General features: G+C 41.2%; 2 pseudogenes; both read left to right on the top strand.

Annotated features, from left to right (window-relative positions):
- The first annotated feature begins 12,869 nt into the window (after window positions 1-12,869).
- Window positions 12,870-14,189, top strand: LOC131517101 (heterogeneous nuclear ribonucleoprotein A1-like; annotated as a pseudogene).
- A 2,763-nt stretch (window positions 14,190-16,952) lies between these two features.
- Window positions 16,953-18,801, top strand: LOC131517969 (ferritin light chain-like; annotated as a pseudogene).
- The last annotated feature ends 4,781 nt before the right edge of the window (window positions 18,802-23,582 follow it).

Here is a 23,582-nt window from a genome sequence, read left to right as displayed (position 1 = left end):
TGGCTTCAGATCAGAGAGTCAATATTCTCCTGTAACAATCTGCCAAAAAATGCAATTCAGGCACATTTAAAATGTGTCTCCCCAGAGGAAAGCAAGAAACAGAGGCCATTGAGAGGGCCCTCACTATTTAGTTTGATTCAACCACAGCTGCCTCTGACATTTCGAAGCCAGTCAGGGTTATCATCAGAAAACGCAAGTGAGCAAATGCGGAGTGACAGCAGACCATAGCACAAAGGCTGCCTGCTTCAGGAAGTTTATCCAGCTCCTACCACCATCCGCCCCTCCTTCTGCGCCCCACCCCCCACCTCTTATGAAGAGCTAAGTCCGTGATATGGACTCACAGACAGTGCCAGAAGGGCAACATGTGAGAGGTGGTAAAAAGGGTACATCAACCATGCAATAGCATCACTTAAAAAAATAATTTATGAGGCACAGGCTGAGTACCAAGTGAAGAATACTTCTCTTGAAGAGCCTTTGGAGTTGCAAGGCACAGGATAAACACTAAATAATTCTCTCTCGGTGTATATGCCTATGTGTTTGTAATTGCCATTTTGTAATGAAAAATTATCAAGCATCACAATTTTATATCATTCAAACATGTATACATACATTTGACAAATAAGATATGTACATAATCAAAAACAGAATGGGAAGGGCGCCTGGATGGCTCAGTTAAGTGACTGACTGACTCTTGATTTCAGCTCAAGTCATGATCTCACAGTTCATGAGATTGAGCCCTATGTCTGGCTCTGTGCTGACAGCACAGAGCCTGCTTGGGATTCTCTCTCTTCCTTTCTCTCTGCCCCTCCCTGGTTCTCTCTCAAAGAAGTAAGTAAACATTAAAAACAAAAACAAAAAAGCCCAGAATGGGATAGAAATAATCTTGGAGAGGGGCGTCTGGGAGGCTCAGTTGTGGGCCACTGAGTTCAGCTCAGGTCATGATCTCACGGTTCGTGGGTTCGAGCCCCATGTCAGGTTCTGTGCTGACAGCTCAGAACCTGGAGCCTGTTTTGGATTCTGTGTCTCCCTCTCTCTCTGCCCCTCCCCTACTCATGCTCTGTCTCTCTCTCTTTTCTCTCTCTCTCTCTCTCAAAAATAAACATTTAAAAAAAATTTTTAAAAGATTACTTAATGTTTAGTGATAATAGTAATAAAAAAGGACACAAACCATGTGATAAAATTCTAATTTTATTTTTTAAATGTATATAAAAAAAGACTATGGAACGTTAACTACATTTCTGGATTCTTGGATCCAGTATAAATTTTCCTATAGTTTCAATTTTTTGATCATTGATAGATTTTTTTTCTTCCTTTTCTTCTTCCCCAACATTAAAACATTGACCATGGGTCTTAATGAATATGCAATTATTCTATAATCAAAAATATTTTTTAAAATATGCATCACTTTTCTTATCTATACTCTTATTACAAGATAAAGTTTATGGTTCTCTTGAGAGCTAGCATCAGAATATTTTAAAATACAAACTTTCTTTGCAAAGTATTTGAAGTATAAGATGGGGCCCCAAAGTATTAGAAAAAGAGGTAAAAATTCCTTGCATTAGTTTGAGTGAAGAATTCATTGTTATGGTGAGAACAATGGTTAAAGTAAGGGGGTAAGAAGTAAAGAACTATTAAGTAGAAAACAGAATACATAAATACAAAGCTATTTATATTATCAGTAACTTTTAATCCCACATGGGCACTTGTGCACATGACAAAAAAAGGGGTTGGGAGAAACAATATCTTTTCCATGGATTATGTTTTCTTCATGATTTGTCACATTTTTCAAATTATCTATAGTAAACATGTATTAATTTTAAAATCAGAAAAAAAAGGGTTATTGTATAAACCAGAGGAGTTCAGACAGATTAAGAAACAGAGAAGGGGCGTTCCAAGCATATGGAATGCATTGAGCAAAGTTATGGGGTAACATAGCTTGAACACAGCAGAATGGGCTAGAACATAGTCTGGGTGCCATAATGGCAAGTCTGATTGATACCAAGAGTTCTTGTGAGAGATTGGTGGGAGAGAAACTTAGAAAGGTAAGTTAGGACCTGATGAAGGCCTTGAATATCAGTTTAACCCCCTAGCACCTGGCTTCCTGAGACTGGAATAGAATGGAGGAAAGTATATACCATGCTGCTCTAGACAAGTTTGCTTCTGAGACAAAGTGCCAGCAGAACTGCCAACCCAAGCCAAAATAACGAAATATCAGAAAACCCCATGGAAGTCATAGAGGGTCACAGACATGAGTCAGGTGCCAGACTGCTAAAGCATTGGGGAAATTGGACTGATAAAGCTAGGGGATTATTATGGGGCAGCCAGGCAAGGCTGAGTCTATAGCCAGGTTATAATAAATCTTACATTAATGCCACAGAGTCCTCTAAAGCAAGAATTATTTCTTAAGTTTATTTATTTATTTTTAGATAGAGAGAGTATGAGTGGGGGAAGGGCAGAGAGGGAGAGAGGAAGAGTCCCAAGCAGGCTCCACAAGGTCAGTGTGCAGAGCCTGATGCAGGGCTTGAACCCAGGAACTGTAAGATCATGACCTGAGCCGAAATCAAGAGTTGGATGCCCAACGAAATGAGCCATCCAGGCACCCCTAAAGCAAGAATTCTTAATCAGAACATCAAAATTACTTGTGAAGTTTTGGGGTTTTTTTTTTTCTTCCAAGATTTTATTTAAATTCAAGTTAGTTAACATATAGGGTAGTATTGGTTTCAGGAGTAGAATGTAGTGATTCATCACTTACGTGTAACACCTAGTGCTCATCATAACAGGTGTCCTCCTTAATAGCCATCACCCATCTGGCCCATCCCCCCACCCACCTCCCCTCCCACAACTTTCTTAGTTTGTTTGCTATAGTTAAAAGTCTCTTATGGTTTGCTGATTTGGTGTGTGTGTGTGTGTGTGTGTGTGTGTGTGTGTGTGCGCGCGCGCGCGCGTGCGTTTAACATACAAACACATGTCCTGTACTGTCCCCTCTGGCTAATACACTTACTCTCTGGATCTGCCCTAATACAAAACCCTCAGTTGATACCACCCAGAAGTTGTTCCTTCTGGGAAGGCATATTTAAAGAAATGATTATAGGAGCCTACTGAGATCGAGCTCTTAGGGTTTATTGTCTCCTAACCCAAGAAGTTCAGATGACTGATCCCTACAAAAACCTTCACAGTCCTAACGTGGCATCCCTCTTCCCAAATTATTAAGGATGTTCCTTGGGTTCATTCCACATTTTATCACTGTGATCATCCTCCTGCTAAATCTGTTTAAGGAAGGCTATTTTCATTCCATTTCTGGGTGGATAAATCCAAGTTATTCAGCAAATTAAAGAGACTTCCCTGCTACAATGCTAAATTTCTCCAACCCCACGATGTCCATTCCTGGAAGAGGCCAACACTTCCAACCTCAGTCAGGGCTATTTTTTAGCAAATGAACCTGAGGTCAGTGCTTTCCAAGCCTCCCTGAAGGCAAGAATCTCAGATTCCTGGGCCCAAATCTAAATCAATAATTACAATTTCCAGGAAAGATATCTGGTAATCCACTCTAGACAAACACTCTTACAGTTGAAAGATACTTCTGTAAATGCATCCTTTTATCTAACCCCTAAGCCCAGCTCATTTGGGTGAAAGAGCTCTATAGTGATGGCTATCTTTGGTACTACCCGGGAGAGTCTAGGAGCCATCACACCTGAGAAATCTTCACTGGCTGTGGGCTTCCTGCAAGTTGAGTCAAAACAGACACAGTTGGCTCTGTTCCCCTGGTTACCTTGTCTGATGAAATCTCGAACCTTTTTCTGAAGGAAGCAGTCAGGCAAGTGGGTCCTCCCCCACAAGTGGATTAGAAAACAAAGTATCAGAGATCCCAAGCACCTGCATCACTTCATTCCACAGATTTTGCAGATATGTGGCCACATCTGGTTCTGTGACAATATGACTCTATAGGCCACTAAGGCATCCTATAGCAGCAACATTTTTTTTTATGCCTTTGCCATTAAAGTTCCAACTCTAGTCTGGACTGGGGTTATGGAGGCATATTTCGCTCACTAGTTCTCCTAGTAACCCTCTGTATTCTACAACATTCCACCCATTTCAGGGTCTATACACGTGTGCCCAGATGAAATATAGACAGACAGGACTGAGTAGACCCCTGAGGGTAATGTCTAGGACACCTGTTGCCTAGTTTATGCATCTTCCTAATCCTTTGGCAGGCTTCCCTTAAAAAACTTGGAGAAATCCAGAGTCTACCCCAATTCACAGCGAACACTAAAAATAGAGAACAGAAGTTAGACCCCTGGAAGCAAAGACCAAACATACAAACACGCTACAAGTAGGACCCAGCATCCATTACATACAATCCTGTTCGCATGGATCACATTCTTCTCAACCTGCTCCAAGTTTGATTCGACCAGTAAATAGCCTAATTGCTTTAGCATAAGATGATTTAACCACCTTAACAGCTTTGACACCTCCCACTCTTTCAGCCTCCTAAGTCACAACTCATCTTCCCGGTTCAGTACATCTAGACCAACCACACAGAAATAGACCTCTGCCCTACTGCAGAACCTTTCTCTTGGAAGTTGATTTTAGGAATAAACCGAGTGCACAGGGTTCAGGACATCCAGAAGTTTCCATGTCTGACAAGAGGACCTAAAAAAGTCTTGGAAGATTTTGAGAAACAGAGTGGTACAATGAAATTGTACTTTAAGAAAGCTAATCTGGCATCTGCAGGGTAAATTTGAAAGAGGTTGCTGAAATCATGGGAAGGTTATTGTAACAGTCAAATATGAGTATCTAAAAGTCTAAAATTTGTAATATGGTGACATAAAGGAATATGCATATATTAGAGGCACTGGAAAAGAAAAATTAACAAATTCAGTGAGTAAAAGTTTTTCCCAGAAAAAAAAAGAAGGCCTAAGAGAGACTGTCAATGGAACTGACATGACCTGAAACAGAGATAGGGCATAAGAAAACTGGATATTGGAGAAAGCTGGTATTTCTAAGGGGTGAGCAATTTTAAGGATTATTTACTACCTATATAGAAAACACCAAGCTCCATAAACCAATAGGGAAATAAAACTTCATTTCCTTTGTGTGTATGTGAATATGCTTACTGTTTTCTAAATTCAAGAACAGCTTAGCCAAAAAAAAAAATCTGAACAGATAATTCAGAGAGGAAGAAATCCAAATGGCCAATAAGTACTTGAAAAGATGTTCAATAGTGGAACTTTAGCTGATAATGATTGATTTCTAAAAATAGAATGTAGACAAAAATCAAGGATAGTATAACCAATTACCCTTGAAAACCTCTTTAACCTCCCATCAGGTTCCTGATTGGGAGGATGGAACACTACATGTGTGCATGGATTGTGTTGGGGGAGTCCCCAAGACCACCCTCGGTTTCAGTGATTCCCTAGGACTCACAGAACTCAGAAAAACTGATGGTTTTAATTACAGCAAAGGAAAATATTCATAAAGCAGCACTGAACTGTCCTCTCTCAACAAAGGTACACAGACAGTGCTTAATTCTCCCAGCAACACTGTGTGACAACACGTACAAAGGATGGTCAAGCAGGGAAACTCACCGGAGCCTTGGTGCCCAAGGTTTTGATAAGAAGTCAATCACATAGGCATTGAGCAGCTGCCTAACTGACCTCAGCTAGTCAATCTCTACACCCCCTAAGATTTAAGTAATACCATGTGGCTCAGGGCCCCAGGTGAATCAAAACAAGTGTTCACCATAAATCACATTGTTAACATAAGCTATCTGGCTGGCATGGTCTGTGTTCACCATACACAGATACCATTATCAACCAGGATATTTCAAGGGCTTACAGGCTGTCTCCCAGGAGTTTGTCCAAAGCTAGTCCTAAAGACCGTTAGAATACACAGGAATACACCTATGCCTGCTGAGTTAACCCTTTACTGCTCATACACATAAAAATGTGGCCTATAAATTAGATTATCCATGTAAAACCTAACCATATACCACTGTTTAAAAGACTAGAATCATAATTCCTCTTACAGAAATACACACAAGCAAATAATAGATATGAATAAAGATCTACATTCAAGGATGACAATAAAAGAGCAAAATTTTGAAAACAAACTAAATGTCTGAGACTAGAAAGATGGTCAAATAAATCATGGTACATTCATATCTTGGACTACTATATATCCATTAAAATCCAGATATTTTTAAGTAAATAAAACATGTTATAAAATATAATCAATCCTCATGATTCATGGACTCTGTATTTGTGAATTCACCTATTCTCTAAAATTTGTAAACCAAAAATATCTCTGTGCTTTTGTGGTCATTTCTGAACTTTCACAAAGTGGCAAAAAATTTGAGTCTCCTGACAAGTACATTGCCAAATGAGGTTGAGCAAGGCAACACTCTGCCTTCTTTATTTTTTTTTAATTTTTACCTAATTTTTATTTTAGAGAGTGAGAGAGAACACGTGCGTGAGCAGGGGAGAGGGGCAGAGGGAGAGAGAAAGAGAATCTCAAGTAGGCTCTACACTCAGTGTAGGAACCCAGTGGGGCACTTGATTCCACAACTGAAAGATCATGACCTGAGCCTAAATCAAGAGTCTGACACTTAACTGACTGAGCCATCCAGGGGCCTCCACTCTGCTTTCTTGTTTCAGCTCTCAGACTATAAACATGTATTCTTTTCATGGTGTATTTACTGCTGTGTATTTCACATTTCTGTGCTTTTTGTTGGTGATTTCACTGTTTAAATGCACCCAAACACAGTGCTGAAGTGTTGTCTAATGTTTCAATGTGCAAGAAGGTTGTGACATGCCTTCTGGAGAAAATACATGTGTTAAATAAGGTTCATTTGGGCATGAGTTTTAGTGCTGTTGGCTAGGAGTTCAATAGAAACAAATTAACAGTACCTATTAAATAAATGGTCTTCAAACTAAAACACACATATAACAAAGTTACGAACTGGATCAGTTGATGAAAACGTGGCCAGAGGCTCTGAACCTAACCCTGTACTTTTCCTGGTTCAGTACTCAGTTCAGCGTTCACAAATTCATTGTTCGCAGTGACTTTATAGAACATAATTTCCTCAAAAAATGAAAACTGTATGAGCATATACAACATGGAGGGATATATATCAAGATAGATATTAATAAAAAGAATTTTTAAAAAGAAGAGTGTGGTTGAGGGGTGCCTGGGTGGCTCAGTTGGTTAAGCATCTGGCTTCAGTTCAGGTCATGATCTCGTAGTCCGTGGGTTCAAGTCCCACATCAGGCTCTGTGCTGACGGCTCAGAGCAAGGAGCCTGCTTTGGATTCTGTGTCTCCCTCTCTCTCTGCCCCTCCCCCCCCCCTCTCTCAAAAATAAACATTAAAAAAAGAAGAATGTGTTTGATTTTAATTTTGTTTATATTTTGCTATATTTGCCAGATTTTCTATCAGCAACATGCGTGTTATATATATACATATAAAATTGAGGGGAAAACTAGCTATATAATAAATAAATGTAAGACCTTTAGAAACAGATTATGCCAATTAAAGATCTTAGTAACATTCAGAAAGCCAGAAATGGTGGGCACCAAATGTTTCTAGAGGTACCAGCGGCATAAGTAACCAAGTAAAACCACCTAGGTGAGTACATGGGCTCTCCCTTTGGAATGGGGGCTGGCGGTTGGGACAGAAAGGTGCCTGAATAATATCGTGCTTACTCATAAAAACAAAACAGAACAAAACTTCATTCTATTCATTGTCAAAGGCACAGAGGGAAAATTCTTGTTGGCTTCCCCTTTCAGTCCATCTCCAAATAAAGCTTATTTATGAGCTGGGAGCTGAAAAGGGCTGAGAATCCCTGATTTGTTCCCACACTGATGCGTGGTGGTAGAGATAATGAAGCTGCTATGAGCCTTGTATAACCCATCCCACATCACACAGTGGTCAGGTTTGGGCTTTAAGTGAATGTGTCATTTGAAAATCAATGCTAAAACCATGGAAAAACGCACTGTGGCATTGTGACTGTCTCACCCCCAGGGTCTCTCTGGGGATCTGTGTGTTGTCAACACATCACCCTCACATTACTCACAGGCAGTAGCAGCTGTGGCAGCATTTTTTCATCCTTGGTTTGTTTCAACTCCCCGGAGAACATATAGAACACACCTCCCATTTATGCCAGCTCCTCCTTTGCAAAGGATCCCACAAGGCTTCATTAATTTCTAAAGCTAGCCCCAGAGGTCATTGTTGCTACTTTGGGGCAAAGCCCTCCCTGATAGGCGACAGGAACCCAGAATAGCCATTTGAATTAAGAAACAAAAAAGCATTCCTACTATGGGGGAACTCAGCAAAACTGCATAGGACCAGTTAACCTGGGATTTAGTCAGACATTCTCACCTTGACAAAGAAATAATGGCTGCCATTGGCTTTGAGGTGAGGACCTCACTCTGGGAGTCCAAAAAGCATTTAGAACAGGTAGATTCCAAAGAATAAAGTATAAGTCAAAGGGAAATCCTTGGTTGACACAAAAATTTGACACATCTTGAAAGAAATACCAATGCAACGGATTTCCTTATCTAATGTACTCAAAACTCCAAAGGAATTCATTTTCCTCTGATACAGTGCAGCTGGATATTAGCAAGAACTACACGAAAAAATGAAGGTCAAATGCATCAAGCAGGGAGAACACAAAGCAATTAATGTGAGAGAAAAAGAGGACAGTAACTCTAAAGGAAACGGAAATAGGATATTAAAATCCTTCTGATGATCACAGACCAAGCCCTCTCTCTTCAGCAGGAAAAGGTTACATTAACCAAATGGCCTGGAAGTTCTTAACATAGATGAGAGACACACAAAGAGAATGTTTCCTGGGCAGAGAAGGAAAAAGGTTTGCTCAAAATGAGAAAGCAAACACTCTTTCAAAAAACTTTCCTATTAACTACCTAAAAATCACCTCAATAGAACTGTGGGCAAAGATCATGAACAGGCAAGTCAACACACACACACACACACACACACACACACACACACACACACAAAATCATTCATAACCATTATAAGATGCTCAATTTCCCTTATAATTAATCAAACTAAAACAATAAGGTGATTATTTCTACCTATCAGATTGGAAAATATTTACAGATTGATGATATTCAGTGTTGGCAAGAGGGTAGGAAAGTGTGATGGGGAAATACTCTTGCTGGAATTGTTAATTAGTAGCACTCTTTGGGAGGAAAATATAGAAATTTTTTTTTTTTTTGAGAAAGAGACAGAGGGCAACCTGGGGAGGAGCAGAGCGAGAGAGAGACACAAAATCCTTAGCAGGCTCCAGGCTCTGAGCTGTCAGCAAAGAGCCTGGCAGGTCCCAAACCCATGAACCGTGAGATCTGACCTGAGCCGAAGTTAGACGCTTAACCGACTGAGTCATCCAGGCGCCCCTGATTACATTTTTAATGTTTATCTCCTTTGACTCAACATTTCTGTGTCTAATAATGTGTATCATAGAAGTATGCAAGCATTCAAGGGTGTTCAGTATAGCACTGCTTATAATATTTTAAAATTCTAGAATAACCCAATTATCCATTGAGATTGGTAAATAACTATGGTACTTATAATGGAATACTATAAAGCTATTTAAAAAATGAGACATATCTTTACATGGTAGTATTCATTAAGAAAACAAGTTGCAAACAGTATGAATAGGTAGAAGGTTTCTTTATGAAATGATGAAAGGTGCAGTTAAATAGTGGTGATGGTTGCACAACACTGTGAATGTACTAAAAGTTTTATCATGAGAGACAGAGAAATTTGGGGCCAAGAAGGATGTATAAACAAACCTTGTTGAACTAATCCTGATCTTCCTAGTTACCATTTCACCATTTACTACCCCTAGCCCAAATTTCTCTGTCTTATCAATTCTTCACAAATTTATTTTTTCCTTGTCTAAGAGGTATAAAAGCTTCCTGCTCTGGTCACTTTTTTGGGTCTTGATTCTCTTGTGAAGGCTCCCATCTACATGTAAAAATTTAATAAAATCTGCATGCTTTTCTACTATTAATCTGTCCTTATTGGTTTAATTTTCAGATGCAGCCACGGGCCCTAAGAAGGTTGAGGAAAAATTTTTTCCTTCTCTATAGAACTGTATTATTTCAGAACCGTGAGTTTGTAAAGATTGTTTTTCTTGCATTTCCTAATTCAATCAAGAAAAAGAACATGCACAAACCCTTTTTCATGATAGATGCTGCAATCTAACCTTCAGTAGGACTGAAATGTAAACACTCATTTATCTAGAAGGAATTGGGTACTAAAGTCTATATACCCTGAATTATGCTTCTGTTTCCAAACCAAAGCATCCGTGACCTTCAGACAATAAAAGGAAATGTAAGATTCAGGGTCAGAGGATTGGAATTCTGGTTTCAGTCCAACCTGTGATTTGTTGTGTGAATAAAGGAGAACTCTTTAACCTCTCTAGGCCTCCATTTCCTCAACTCAAAAAATGGAAGATGGCACTAAGTGTGGTAAATTTATGTGATCATATGAGAAATCAAGAAGCCAAAAACAAATACTACATTCAGAAAATTCCATTTAGGGAAATGCCTATTATTTTATATAATCTTAAGAGAGTTGGGTAAGGCAACTAAATTCAGAGCTATGGCCAAAGTACACATTTGTGAGGATGGTCAACAGACTGTATGCTTACGTGACATTTTAAAAACCTGGAAATGAGGCCTATGAGAGAATTTCTATGAATGCCATGAAGTTCTTCTCTAAAGAAATATTTGAGCATTCTAAGAAGATGAGAAGTTTACTCAACTAAGCTAATGTCTCTTCTGGCTTTAAAGATATGTGATTTTGCAGACAATAGAAAAAAATTGTATTCCTTGCTGCCCCCTTGTGAGATGTAGGGAAAATATCCCTTGGTTTATTAAATTCATTTTTTAATTCAGCAAACATTTATTATTGTTTATAGTGTGCCAGGCACTCTACTAGTGATGAGAACATACAAATAATTAAGGCACAATGCCTACTCTAAAGGAACTCACAGATTAACAAAGGCTAGCAACAGCCAAACATTTACAATGCAGTGTGATAATGACAGGTTCAAGAACTTACTGAACCATCTAAATCAGCCAGTTTGGTTTGGGGAGGTAGGGTGGAATACTCCAGAAAGTCACCCCAAGAAGGAATGGGAGAGGTTAGCTGTTTCCAAAAGACATTTAGGTAAGTGGGGTGAATGAGATTCCCTGATACGGTGATAACAGAGATGTGGTGATGGGGATTAAAGAAATAGAGTCTAGGAGAACAACAAAGACTACGTCTGTACAGCTAAACCTGGACTGAATACCACACGGAAATAAAAGAAACTTGGGACACCTGGGTGGCTCAGTCGGTTAAGCATCTGACTCAATTTCAGCTCAGGTCATGATCTTATGGTTTGTGGGATGGAGCCCCACATCTGGCTCTGCAGATGACAGTACAGAGACTGCTTAGGATTCTCTCTCTCCCTCTCTCTCTGCCCCTCCCCCACTCATGCCCGCACTCTCTTTCTCTCTCTCAAAATAAATAAACATTAAAAAAGAAAGAAAGAAAGATGGGGCTCCTGGGTGGTTCAGTCGGTTGAGCGTATGACTTCAGCTCAGGTCACGATCTCACAGCTCATGAGTTAGAGCCCCATGTCGCACTCTGTGCTGACAGCTCAGAGCCTGGAGCCTGCTCCCGATTCTCTGTCTCCCTCTATATCTGCCGCTAACCCACTCGCATTCTGTCTGTCTCTCTCAAAAATAAATAAACATTAAAAAAAAAAAAAAAAAAGAAAGAAAAGAGATTTGAAAATGGTCAGTCTTTTCAGTTCTTTCAGCATAGTCTCTGGGAGTTATTTCCTATCAGTATCTTTCATATTTAATTTCTCTTCTAATCTCAGCTATTATCATTTAGTACTTTTTTTTGTTTTTTTAAGAGATTGTGTGCAAGCCAGTGAAAGGGGCAGAGGGAGAGAGAGAAAGAATCTTAAGCAAGCTCCATGCTCAGCACAGAGGCCGACAAGGGGTTTGATCCCACAACCCTGGGATCATGACCTGAGCCAAAATCAAGGATCGGACAATCGAGCAACTGAGCGGCTCAGGCACCCCTTAATGTGGGACCCAAGGAATTTAACAAAAATCCCCTACCCCTGGACAAGCAGAGCAAGACTAACTCCATTTTGTACTACACCCACCATATCATGTATAACCCCCACATGACCTACTTATTGCTTAAGACATTCCCCCACCCTAGTCAAGCTGCTGAGCACACCCTTACTGGAAACCAGCTCATATAGGAATGTGGAACCCCTAACCGCCAAAGAATGTAAACCCCGCCTTTTGCCCGCCAAACTTGCACGCCAATTCTGACCAGAGTGATAGGCTAGTTGAAACAGTTACTATAGGGTAAGTTGTAATTCAATTGGCCACCTGCATGTGGACTGACATGACTATGCAACTTTCTGTGTGTGTTACCATCTCATTGGCCACTGGCCCCTATAAAACTGCTACGCCTCTTAACCTAGGGGTCCAAGTCCCTGCTCCGCCGTGTCGGGTGTACTTGGGCCCAAGCTCCAGCTTGCAAATAAACCCTCGTGCGTTTGCATCAGTATCGGCTCCTTGGTGGTCTCTCGCATTCGAAATCGGGGGCATTACACTTATTTAGTACTTTTAAGGATTTTATTAGGGCATAGTTACTATTTTATTTTGGTAACTATAGACAAAGACCAGGTAATATTCAAACCATAATAACTCAAACACCAGTGTCATCAAGAATTTTTAACAATAAATAAAAGCATTGGTGGTGTCAGGAAACAAGTTTAAAAAAAATCAATTTCGCTTTCTGCCCATGGACGCCGCCGAGTAAGCATCGTGAAAGTCTCCCCTCCCACCACCGTCATGTCTAAGTCAGAGTCTCCCAAAGAGCCTGAACAGCTGCAGAAGCTTTTCATTGGAGGTTTGAGCTTTGAAACAACCGATGAGAGTCTGAGGAGCCATTTTGAGCAATGGGGAACGCTTACGGACTGTGTGGTTATGAGAGATCCAAACACCAAGCGCTCCAGAGGCTTTGGGTTTGTCACCTATGCCACTGTGGAAGAGGTGGATGCAGCCATGAATGCAAGGCCACACAAGGTGGATGGAAGAGTTGTGGAACCAAAGAGGTCTGTCTCGAGAGAAGATTCTCAAAGACCTGGTGCCCACTTAACTGTGAAAAAGATTTTTGTCGGCGGCATTAAAGAAGACACTGAAGAACATCATCTAAGAGATTATTTTGAACAGTATGGGAAAACTGAAGTGATTGAAATCATGACTGGCTGAGGCAGTGGCAAAAAGAGAGGCTTTGCTTTTGTGACCTTTGACGACCATGACTCTGTAGACAAGATTGTCATTCAAAAATACCATACTGTGAACGGCCACAACTGTGAAGTAAGGACAAGAGATGGCTAGTGCTTCCTCCAGCCAAAGAGGTCGAAGTGGTTCTGGGAACTTCGGTGGTGGTCGTGGAGGTGGTTTTGGTGGGAATGACAACCTTGGCCGTGGAGGAAACTTCAGTGGGTGAGGTGGCTTTGGCGGCAGTCGAGGTGGTGGTGGATATGGTAGCAGTGGAGATGGCTCTAACTGATTTGGTAACGATGGAAGCAACTTTGGAGGTGGTGGAAGCTATAATGATTTTGGCAATTACAACAATCAATCTTCAAATTTTGGACCCATGAAAGGAGGAAATTTTGGAGGCAGAAGCTCTGGCCCCTATGGTGGTTGAGGCCAATACTTTGCCAAACCACAAAACCAAGGTGGCTATGGCGGTTCCAGCAGCAGCAGTAGCTATGGCAGTGGCAGAAGGTTTGAATTACTGCCAGGAAACAAAGCTTAGCAGGAGAGGAGAGCCAGAGGAGTGACAGGGAAGCTACAGGTTACAACAGATTTGTGAACTCAGCCAAGCACAGTGGTGGCAGGGCCTAGCTGCTACAAAGAAGACATGTTTTAGACAATACTCATGTGTATGGACAAAAAACTCGAGGACTGTATTTGTGACTAATTGTATAACAGGTTATTTTAGTTTCTGTTCTGTGGAAAGTGTAAAGCATTCCAACAAAGGGTTTTAATGTAGAGGGTTTTTTTGCACCCATGCTGTTGATTGCTAAATGTAATAGTCTGATCATGACGCTGAATAAATGTGTCTTTTTTTTTTTTTATTTTTTTTCAACGTTTTTTATTTATTTTTGGGACAGAGAGAGACAGAGCATGAACGGGGGAGGGGCAGAGACAGAGGGAGACACAGAATCAGAAACAGGCTCCAGGCTCCGAGCCATCAGCCCAGAGCCTGATGCGGGGCTCGAACTCACGGACCGCGAGATCGTGACCTGGCTGAAGTCGGACGCTTAACCGACTGCGCCACCCAGGCGCCCCAAATGTGTCTTTTTTTAAATGTGCTATGTAAAGTTAGTCTACTCTGAAGCCATCTTGGTAAACTACCCCAACAGTGTGAAGTTAGAATTCCATCAGGGTGATGCCAGGTTCCATCTGAAGTTTATTTGCAACCTGCTTGGGCACAGAAGCCGTTGTCTCCACAAACATTGGTGTGGTTGAACTGACAGTTAATGTGTTGTGACCTGGAGTTCACCGTTAAAAGGGTCACCCAAGCAAAGTCCTGGAGTTTATTTGGTTATTAATATGATTGTTGGCACATCCTATGCAATATATCTAAATTGAATTATGGTATCAGATAAAATTATAGATGGGATTAAAGTTTGTGTATCGTCCATTATCATGTGTAATCAATAAACGATTTAATATTCTCTTGAAAAATTAAAAAATTTAAAAATTTAAAAAAATTTAAAAAATCAATTTCTCACAGTTATAATCTCCAGGACTATCTAGAAGACCTAGCAGATGATTGGTTGGTTGAAATAATGAATTTGCATGAATGACTAGAGAGTGAATGAATTTGAATCAGTGAATGGTTCTGATATCAGCCTGTGAGGAGAGGGTAAAATATGGGTTACTAGAAAAGAAGGAGATAAGTATTTGAGAAAGGGAGAGCCTCGTATAAGCTAAGGCCATTTATCAAAAGAAACATGAAACCGGTACATGGATTAATTATTAATTAGTGCTGAGTAATTTAGGGGGCTATTTGAGGGCACAGGTATCCAAATATAGACAGAATCTGACTTGGGTCTTTTCTCTGAGCCTCAAGGGATTATTTACTGTACATCTATTCTTTGGAATATGAAGAGACTGAGGTGGGGCTTAGGACCCAGAAGACCTCCCTCTTCCACGTCCTCCCAAAATGTTGGCCTGTGTTACTCACAGGCTTCAACCACTTCTTTTCAAGACCTAGACACAAATCTAGTTCAATAAAAACTATTAGCAGAAGAGAGAACATTCAAGAGTTGTAATTACCTAAATGTCCCACCATTAACCATTTGAATGACTAAATCCTCTACATTGATTGTTTTAATGAATGATAATTAAAACCAAATAACCTCTAGGCTCATTTGATGCTACAGTGACAAAACTGAACCTCTAGGCATTATATTGTAAGGCCCTGAATTGAGCCAGGGGAAGCCAAATAGATAAAGTACAAGGAGAATGAGATGGTGAGTGGAAAGGTACTGGTGCACACTGGAGTAGAAAGAAGGTGATGGGGGTGTCTGGGTGACTCAGTCAGTTAAGCGTCTGACTTTGGCTCAGGTCATGATCTCACGGTTTGTGAGTTCAAGCCCCGTGTCGGGCTCTGTACTGACCGCTCAGAGCCTGGAGCCTGCTTCGGATTCTGTCTCCCTTTCTCTATCCCTCCCCGACCAGTGCTCTGTCTCTCTGTCTCTAAGCAATAAATACATGTAAAAAACAAAAAAAAAATTTTTTTAATTAAAAAAAAAAAGAAAGAAGGTGATGGCTGCCCTAGCAAACACATTTCAGTTAGTTATCCATTGATGGGAGAGCCCTCAATACCACTCCCTAGTTAGGAAAATTCTTCCAGGAAAACACTTTCAGTCAGAAAAATGCCTTTGTAACAAATAGTGGTGGGGTTAGAGCAATCGCTTCCGCTATTGCCTACCACCAGCCACCACGCAGCTCAGCCCCTGGCTTCTGCCCTCTGAAGCAATGGCTTCCCTCATTGTCAAATCACTTTACCCAGTTCCAGAAGGCCTGCTAGGAAGATTATGTGTTGTCAGCAAAGACACATGAGAGAGGATTTTTAACTTTTTAAATCTAAAGAATTTTGCAAGGCTGAATTTCCAGCCCAAACAATATTATAATGGAAAGAGATTAAACAGATTTTGTGGAGACCGCCTTCAGGCAAACAAGCTTGAGCAATGGAATGTGGAAAAGGCCACAGTGACCACCTGGTTGATACAGACAGGCCCATCAGGTGACCCACCTCAAAATGTCCTTAGGCCCTAACTGACCAATGGGCTCCTTACGACCAGGCACAGTTACCAAAAAAGGTAAGATTCTATACGTTGCCAAACCTCCTCTTTTTCCCCCTTTAAAAGCAGCCCCCACCCACTGCGTCTTTGCAGAAAGCCACTCTTCTGATCTCGAGCCCACCACTCCCTTGTGGTGTATTCAATACATTTTTGTCTCCTTTGTTCTGCCTCAGGTGAATTCTTTCATCTCCCACACCATTGGCTTCCACCTGATCTGATTGTTGCCCCACATTTGGTGGCTCCCCTCCTATGAAGAGATACCCCATTTAGACACCACAGATTTGGTTTGCCATATTCATAATATAGAGGAAGCCATCATCTTGAATAAGTTAAAGGAAGAAACTGTCATACTCATCATTATACCCTGGTGCAGCACGGGTTCACAAAAATAATTTTTTGAACCGAACTCAACACAAAGTAATTTAAACTAAAACCCAGGACAGACCTAACAATATGAATGTACAAATCATGCACTAGTGGATCTTTCCAAAGCACTATATTTGTTGAAATTTTGAAATACATACAATGGCAGGTGAGCAGTCTCCATGATTGGTTGCTCTATGGCACGTGTAAAGACTGTTCTAAGCTTTTCTTCTGCAGGACAAGCATTTCTAAGTTGAAGTCAGAGCCAGAAAGTTTGGGCAGTTCAGCACTTTTTATAACCAATCAGTGAATCAACATTTATAAAGCACTTGTTGCGTGCAACGCACTGTTCTAAGGCGCTGGGATTATAATGGAGAGTCACTGGGGTTGAAAAGGGACTTTAGTCACCTCCATTTTGACCTTGGTCTGTACTTCCTAACTGATATAAATTCTCCTTTGTTTATCTCTTAACTCAGACAAAAAACCCAGGAGGCAAAGCATCCTCTGACAGGAACATAATTACCCTTCAAGCAATAACAACTGCCCTGAGCCAGCAAGACCCTGCTTGATTGACCCCAAGATAATAACCTTTACTGCCCATCTGCATGTACCCACTGACCTTTGTCTCATGTTTTCCTTATATAAAGGTAAAAGTATTTTCAGCACTGTCAAGACAGTCTTTGAGAGGCTTAGTCCCCTGTCTTCTGACTGGTGACGTCACTGAAATAAATTTCCTGTCTTATTTCACTACTGCTCCTCTTCCTGCCTTGGTATTTGTCAGTGGCCAGTAGTGGCTCCTGGTCCGCTTGGGACCCCCAGAGCCTGGTGCTCTTGCACCCCTGTGCCCCAGTTACAGGATCCCCTAAAAGTACAGGAAGGCTCTTCCCCAGTGAAATACAAATTACCCCCAAATCTTCTATTTGCTTGAAATTTTTATTAAGACCCTCATAATCAAACAAAACTTGATACCAAGTACATGGGTTGATTATTAATTAGCGCTGACTGATTTAGTGGGCTACTTGAGGGCATAAGTATCCAAATATAGACAGAAAGCAACTATTTTAAAATAGTGTGGGGCACCTGGGTGGCTCACTTGGTTGAGCAGCGACTTCGGCTCAGGTCATGATCTCACAGTTCATGAGTTCGAGCCACACATGGGGGGCTCGGTGCTGACAGCTTGGAGCATGGAGCCGGCTTCAGATTCTGTGTCTCCCTCTCTCTCTGCCCCTCCCCTGCTCTCTCTCTCAAAAATAAGTAAACATTGAGTGCGCCCCGCAGTCCTTCGGATCTGTCTCTTGCTTCAACAGCGTTTGGATGGAACAGACCCAGGGACGCCCATTCTACCGGCCTCCGACCACCCTCAACCTTTTTTCCAGTCGCAACCTTCGGAGCCATCTTCTTGCCACCCTCTGCCTCTGGGACCAGCCAACACGCGATTTTGAATTTAGCTCCTCATTACCAATCAACTCCGAGCGCCCAAATTCGTCAGAAGTACTCCACCGAGGTGGAAGCCGCCGTCAACATGCACCTGCGGGCCTCCTACACCTACCTCTCACGGGGCTTCTATTCCGACCTGGACGACGTGGCCCTGGAGGGCGTGGGTCATTTCTCCCGCGGGGTGGCTGAGAAGAAGCAGGAGGGCGCCGAGCGTCTCTTGAAGATGCAAAACCAGTGCAGGGGCCATGGCCTCTTCCGGGAAGTGTAGACGCCGTCCCACGATGAGTGGGGTAAATCCTTGGACGCCAGGGAAGCCGCCCTGCTTCTGGAGAAGAACTTGAAGCAGGCCCTTCTGGATCTGCAAGCCCTGGGCTCTGCCCGCGCAAACCCCCATCTCTGTGACTTCCTGGAGGATCACGTTCTAGATGAGGAAGTGAAACTCATTAAGAAGATGGGCGACCACCTAACTAATCTCTGCAGGCCGTCCGGTCCCCAGGCTGGGCTGGGCGAGTATCTCTTCCAAAGGCTCACCCTCAAGCACGGCTAGAAGTCTCTGGAGCCCATCAGCCTTTGAGAGGGTCCTCTGACATCCACCAGGTGCCAGGGCTTGTGCCTGAGTCTCTCCTTGCAGCCACTAGGCAGCTTTTTAACCACGTGGAACCCTCTCCCAAGCGGTGGACCAAATGAAAACAATAAAGCTTTCTGCAGCAAAAAAAAAAAAAAAAAAAAAAAAAGTAAACATTAAAAATTTTTAAAAATAAAATAAAATAGTGCAATTTTCATAGCCTGGGTGTGTGTAATAGGACCCATGCACAATGGCATCTATGATGTGCCAAATAAATGAGTTCACAAAATGCACACTATAAATTAAACAATCATAGAAAACACAGTGCCAACTTCTCCCCTAGTAATCTTAAATTCAGATGCCTGTGTTTGTCATTTTTTAAAATATTTATTTATTTTTGAGACAGAGAGAGACAGAGCATGAGCGGGGGAGGGTCAGAGAGAAGGAGACACAGAATCCGAAGCAGGCTGCAGGCTCTGAGCTGTCAGCACAGAGCCCAACACGGGGCCCGAACTCACGGACTGTGAGATCATGACCCAAGCTGAAGTCGGATGCCCAACCGACTGAGCCACCTAGGGGCCCCTGTGTTTGTCATTATAGCAAACACTTTGTCTCTTTTGTTTCCTTTTTTTTTACCATGTACATGTATTCTCTATTACCATTCCTCCATCCACCTCGCTCCCACCAAATCTGTACCCATAATGATACTTTTTTCTTTCAGGGAACTATCCAAGTTTGCAAAAGTTGACAAGAGGCATATCTCTTCAGCAAGAATAGGTCAGAAAAAAAAATTACTATATTGAATTAATTTCAGATGATGTAAAGACTGAAATGGGAAAAGCAAAAGTCTTAAATGATTAGAAACCCATTTGGGAGACTCTGACATCCAGACGTAAACAAGATCCAAAACACAAAATGTACAGAAAAATATTCATAAATTCAACTACATTAACACATAAAGCTTCTAAATAACAACAGGGACCATTTTAAAAAGTTAAGAAAAAGCTACAGACTGAGAGATGATATTTAGGAATGTAGATTAGCACAATTACTTTCAAGGCAATTTGTCTACATTTCATAAAGTTGGAAATACACATATCCTATACCCCAGCAATCCTACTGTAAAATGTATAGCTGGAACAGTAATTCTCAAACTTTAGCTTGTGTCAGAACCACTGGGGAGCTTATGAAAATACAGTTTGTGGAGTCCCACCACCAGTTTCTGATTGAGTAAACCTGGGTGAAGGCCTTAGAATTTGCATTTCTAACAAGTTCCAGATGATATTGATGCTCTTGCTGCTGATTCAGGCACTACATTTTGCGGATCACTGCCCCCAAAGAAACCTCATACCTGCACTTAAGGGGACGCATGCAAAAAAAATGTTCACCACAGGATTGTGCACAGTTGTGACAAACTAGAAACCAACAATAAGGAAATGGATGGATAAATGTATATTCAAGCAGGGCAGTTAAATGAATGAACAACACGTATCGATATGAATAATTCTCAAATCCTAATGGTGAGGGGAAAAAACAAGTTGTAAAAGAATATATTCAAGATACCAATAAGGTAAATCTTATACAACAGTCTACTGTTGTATGTGTACATTCACATGTACCAAAAGTACAAAAGCAGGGATAGCAAAGATACATGTTAGTGAGGGGTTAAGGGAATTGAGATTGGGAAGGGGTTCAAAAGGAGTCTCGCTGTATCTGTGATCTCTTGTTTCTTTAAAACTGACCTGGAGCCCACTCCTTTCCAATTCCCTCCTCCCTACCCCAGCAGAGGGCACTGAGAAAGTGAGATCAGGCACCGTGTCTGGATGAGAACTGCAAAGCATGTTTCAATGGGAGCATCCCTCTCTGCACAGCAAAATGATACAGGATTGAGAATGATCTATTTCACTACTTTTCATTTCTTTTTTCCTGGTTTTCTCTTTTTTAATATTTTTTAATGTTTATTCTTTTCTTTTTTTCTTTTTTGAGAGAGAGAGACACAGAGCACGAGCAGGGAAGGGGCAGAGAGAGAAGGAGACAGAATCTGAAGCAGACTCCAGGCTCTGAACTGTCAGCACAGAACCTGATGCGGGGCTCAAGCACATGAACCTCGAGATCATGACCTGAGCCAAAGTTGGACGCTCAACTGACTGAGCCACCCAAGTGCCCCAGTGTTTTGGTTTTTTTTCCTGGTTTTCCAAACAAACTTAGACATCAGTACCTGCCTATATGGACATAAGGAAGGAAGGAAGGAAGGAAGGAAGGAAGGAAGGAAGGAAGGAAGGAAGGGAGGGAGGGAGGGAGGGAGGGAGGGAGGGAGGAAGGAAGGAAGGAAGGAAGGAAGGAAGGAAGGAAGGAAGGAAGGAAGGAAAGGATGGATCACACCAGCACTTATTAGAAGGATAATGCCTCTCTTTAGAGAATAGATATATTTTATCATCATGGTGTGTGAGAGGCACAGTGGGAGCCACAAAATCAATAATAACACCAACTTATATTTCCATAGTACCTTTCCGTTTCCAAGCTGTTTCACTGGGAGTAGAAAATAGACAGTTATATAAAGTAAGAGAAATGCAATGTACCCTGTTATGACTACCATAGGTTTGGGCTCTGATGAAAAAAATTCCTTCTTCCTTTGAATGTGAAGAGGTTCAGGGCATGTTAACCCCAAAATATACTGCTTTGACATATAGACTATTTTGAGTTAAAGGCACTGGAAAACAGTGAATATGAGAAAAAGACTCTGACTTTCCTTCTGGTTCTTAAAAGCAGGAGATGAAATTCCCATGCACAGATGTCCTCCCAATGCAAAAAGGAAAGTAACATTCTTATCATCAAGGATGAGAAGCTGAGACCCAGAGAATCCTACACAAGCAGACCTTGTTAAAAGCATCCTCTCCCTTCAGCTGCCCCACAGTCTAGTCACTTCTGCACACTTGCCTTTGTTCAACTTTATACAAAAGCAAATAGGTTTTGCCATTTTTTGAGTCTTCATTCCTTAGGAGGGCTCATGTGTCACACAAAACTTAACGTAAGTAGGGGCCAGTATATGAATGAATGAAGGAATCTATCTTTCTTGTGGTCTCTGTTCATCTTCCTATTTTTTAAGTTTATTTATTTATTTTTAGAGAGAGAGAGAAAGAGAGAGAGAGAGAGAGAGTGTGTGTGTGTGTGTGTGTGTGTGCGTGCCTGTGAATGGGAGGGGCTGAGAGAGAGAGAGAATCCTAAGCAGTCTCCTCACTATGAATGCTGAGCCTGATGCGGGGCCGAACCCATAAACCTCGAGACCATGACCTGAGCAGAAGTCAAAAGTCAGACACCTGACTGACTGAGCCACCCAGGCACCCCTGTTCATCTTCCTATTAATATTCTCCCCACTAATTCTAGATACCCTCCAGAGGGTGGTGCACTGCCAATGTACCAAGATATTTCAATCTTTTGCTTTTAATTCAACCTCACATGCCCACTATACAAGAGGCTGCTACAGAATCTCACACTCTCTGCTACCAAACAAACATCATTTTATTTTCTCCAAAAGAAGAAACTCAAAACAGGGTCCCCTTCACATCCCATCTGCCACCAATGCTTATCACTTCTTTCCCTATAATTGTTTCAGTCTTTTGTCACTGTTCACCATTGTTAATATAGCTCAGAATAACATAACAAATTTAAACTGAACATTGCCAATACAAAGTATTTTCAATTAATCTTACTTAACCCTTAAAACTGTACAAAACTGGGTATTTATCTTAGAGGAGTGAAGCTTGTGTTCATAAAAACCTGTATGTTTATAAAAACATAAATGCTTACAGCAGTATTATTTGTAAGAGTCAAAGACTAGAAACAACTCAAATATCCCCCAGTAGGTGAATGGATACACTGCGGTACACTCATATAATGGAATACTACTCATTAATTACTCGTTAATAAAAAAGACCTATTAACACATGCAACAACCTGGATGGGTCTTAAGAGCCTTCTACTGAGTGAAAAAGTCAATCTCAAAAGTTGACACATTGTATAATTGCATTTACATAACATTCTCAAAATGACAAAGTTATAGTGATGGAGAAGAGATTGGCTGACAGGGAGGGTGTGACTTTAAGGGATGATACAAGGGAACTTCTTTGTGGCAGTGGACCAGTTCTATATCCTGACTGTGCCAGTGGTTACACAAATCTATGTATTTGAAAATTTCATAGAACTATGCAGCAAACCACCCTCCAAATCAGTATTTGTAAGAACTGTGAAATCTAAATAAAATCTGAATTATTGTTAGTATTTACCAATGTCCACTGACTGGTTTTGATAGTGTTATCATTGGAGGAAGTGGAGTAAAGGATCCACAGGAACTTTATACTGTGTTTGCAACTTTGAGGATACAAAATTATTTCGAAATAAAAAGCTTACAATGACTATTTTATTTTTTTAATGTCTATTTTTGAGAGAGAGAGAGAACACATGCACACACACAAGCAGGGGAAGGGCAGAGACAGAGGGAGACAGAGGATCCAAAGTGCGCTCCCCACTGACAGCAAAGAGCCCGACATGGGGCTCAAACTCACAAATTGTGAGATCACCTGAGCCGAAGTTGGAGGCCCAACCAACTGAACCACCCAGGCACAATGACCACTTTTAATTAGAAGGGCTACCAAGTAAAAAATTCACTTTGGGAAGATCCTCACTTGCAAACATTAGGGCTATATTTAATATTCTGTAGATCTATATATTCTGAATCCTTCCAAAAACTTAATAAAAACAATGACACTCTGAATTGGTAGCTGATAATTGTG

The sequence above is a fragment of the Neofelis nebulosa genome, chromosome 7 (assembly GCF_028018385.1).
Source record: "Neofelis nebulosa isolate mNeoNeb1 chromosome 7, mNeoNeb1.pri, whole genome shotgun sequence".
In the NCBI taxonomy this organism is placed as follows: Eukaryota; Metazoa; Chordata; class Mammalia; order Carnivora; family Felidae; genus Neofelis; species Neofelis nebulosa.
This window is presented reverse-complemented; position numbering and strand designations above follow the sequence as displayed.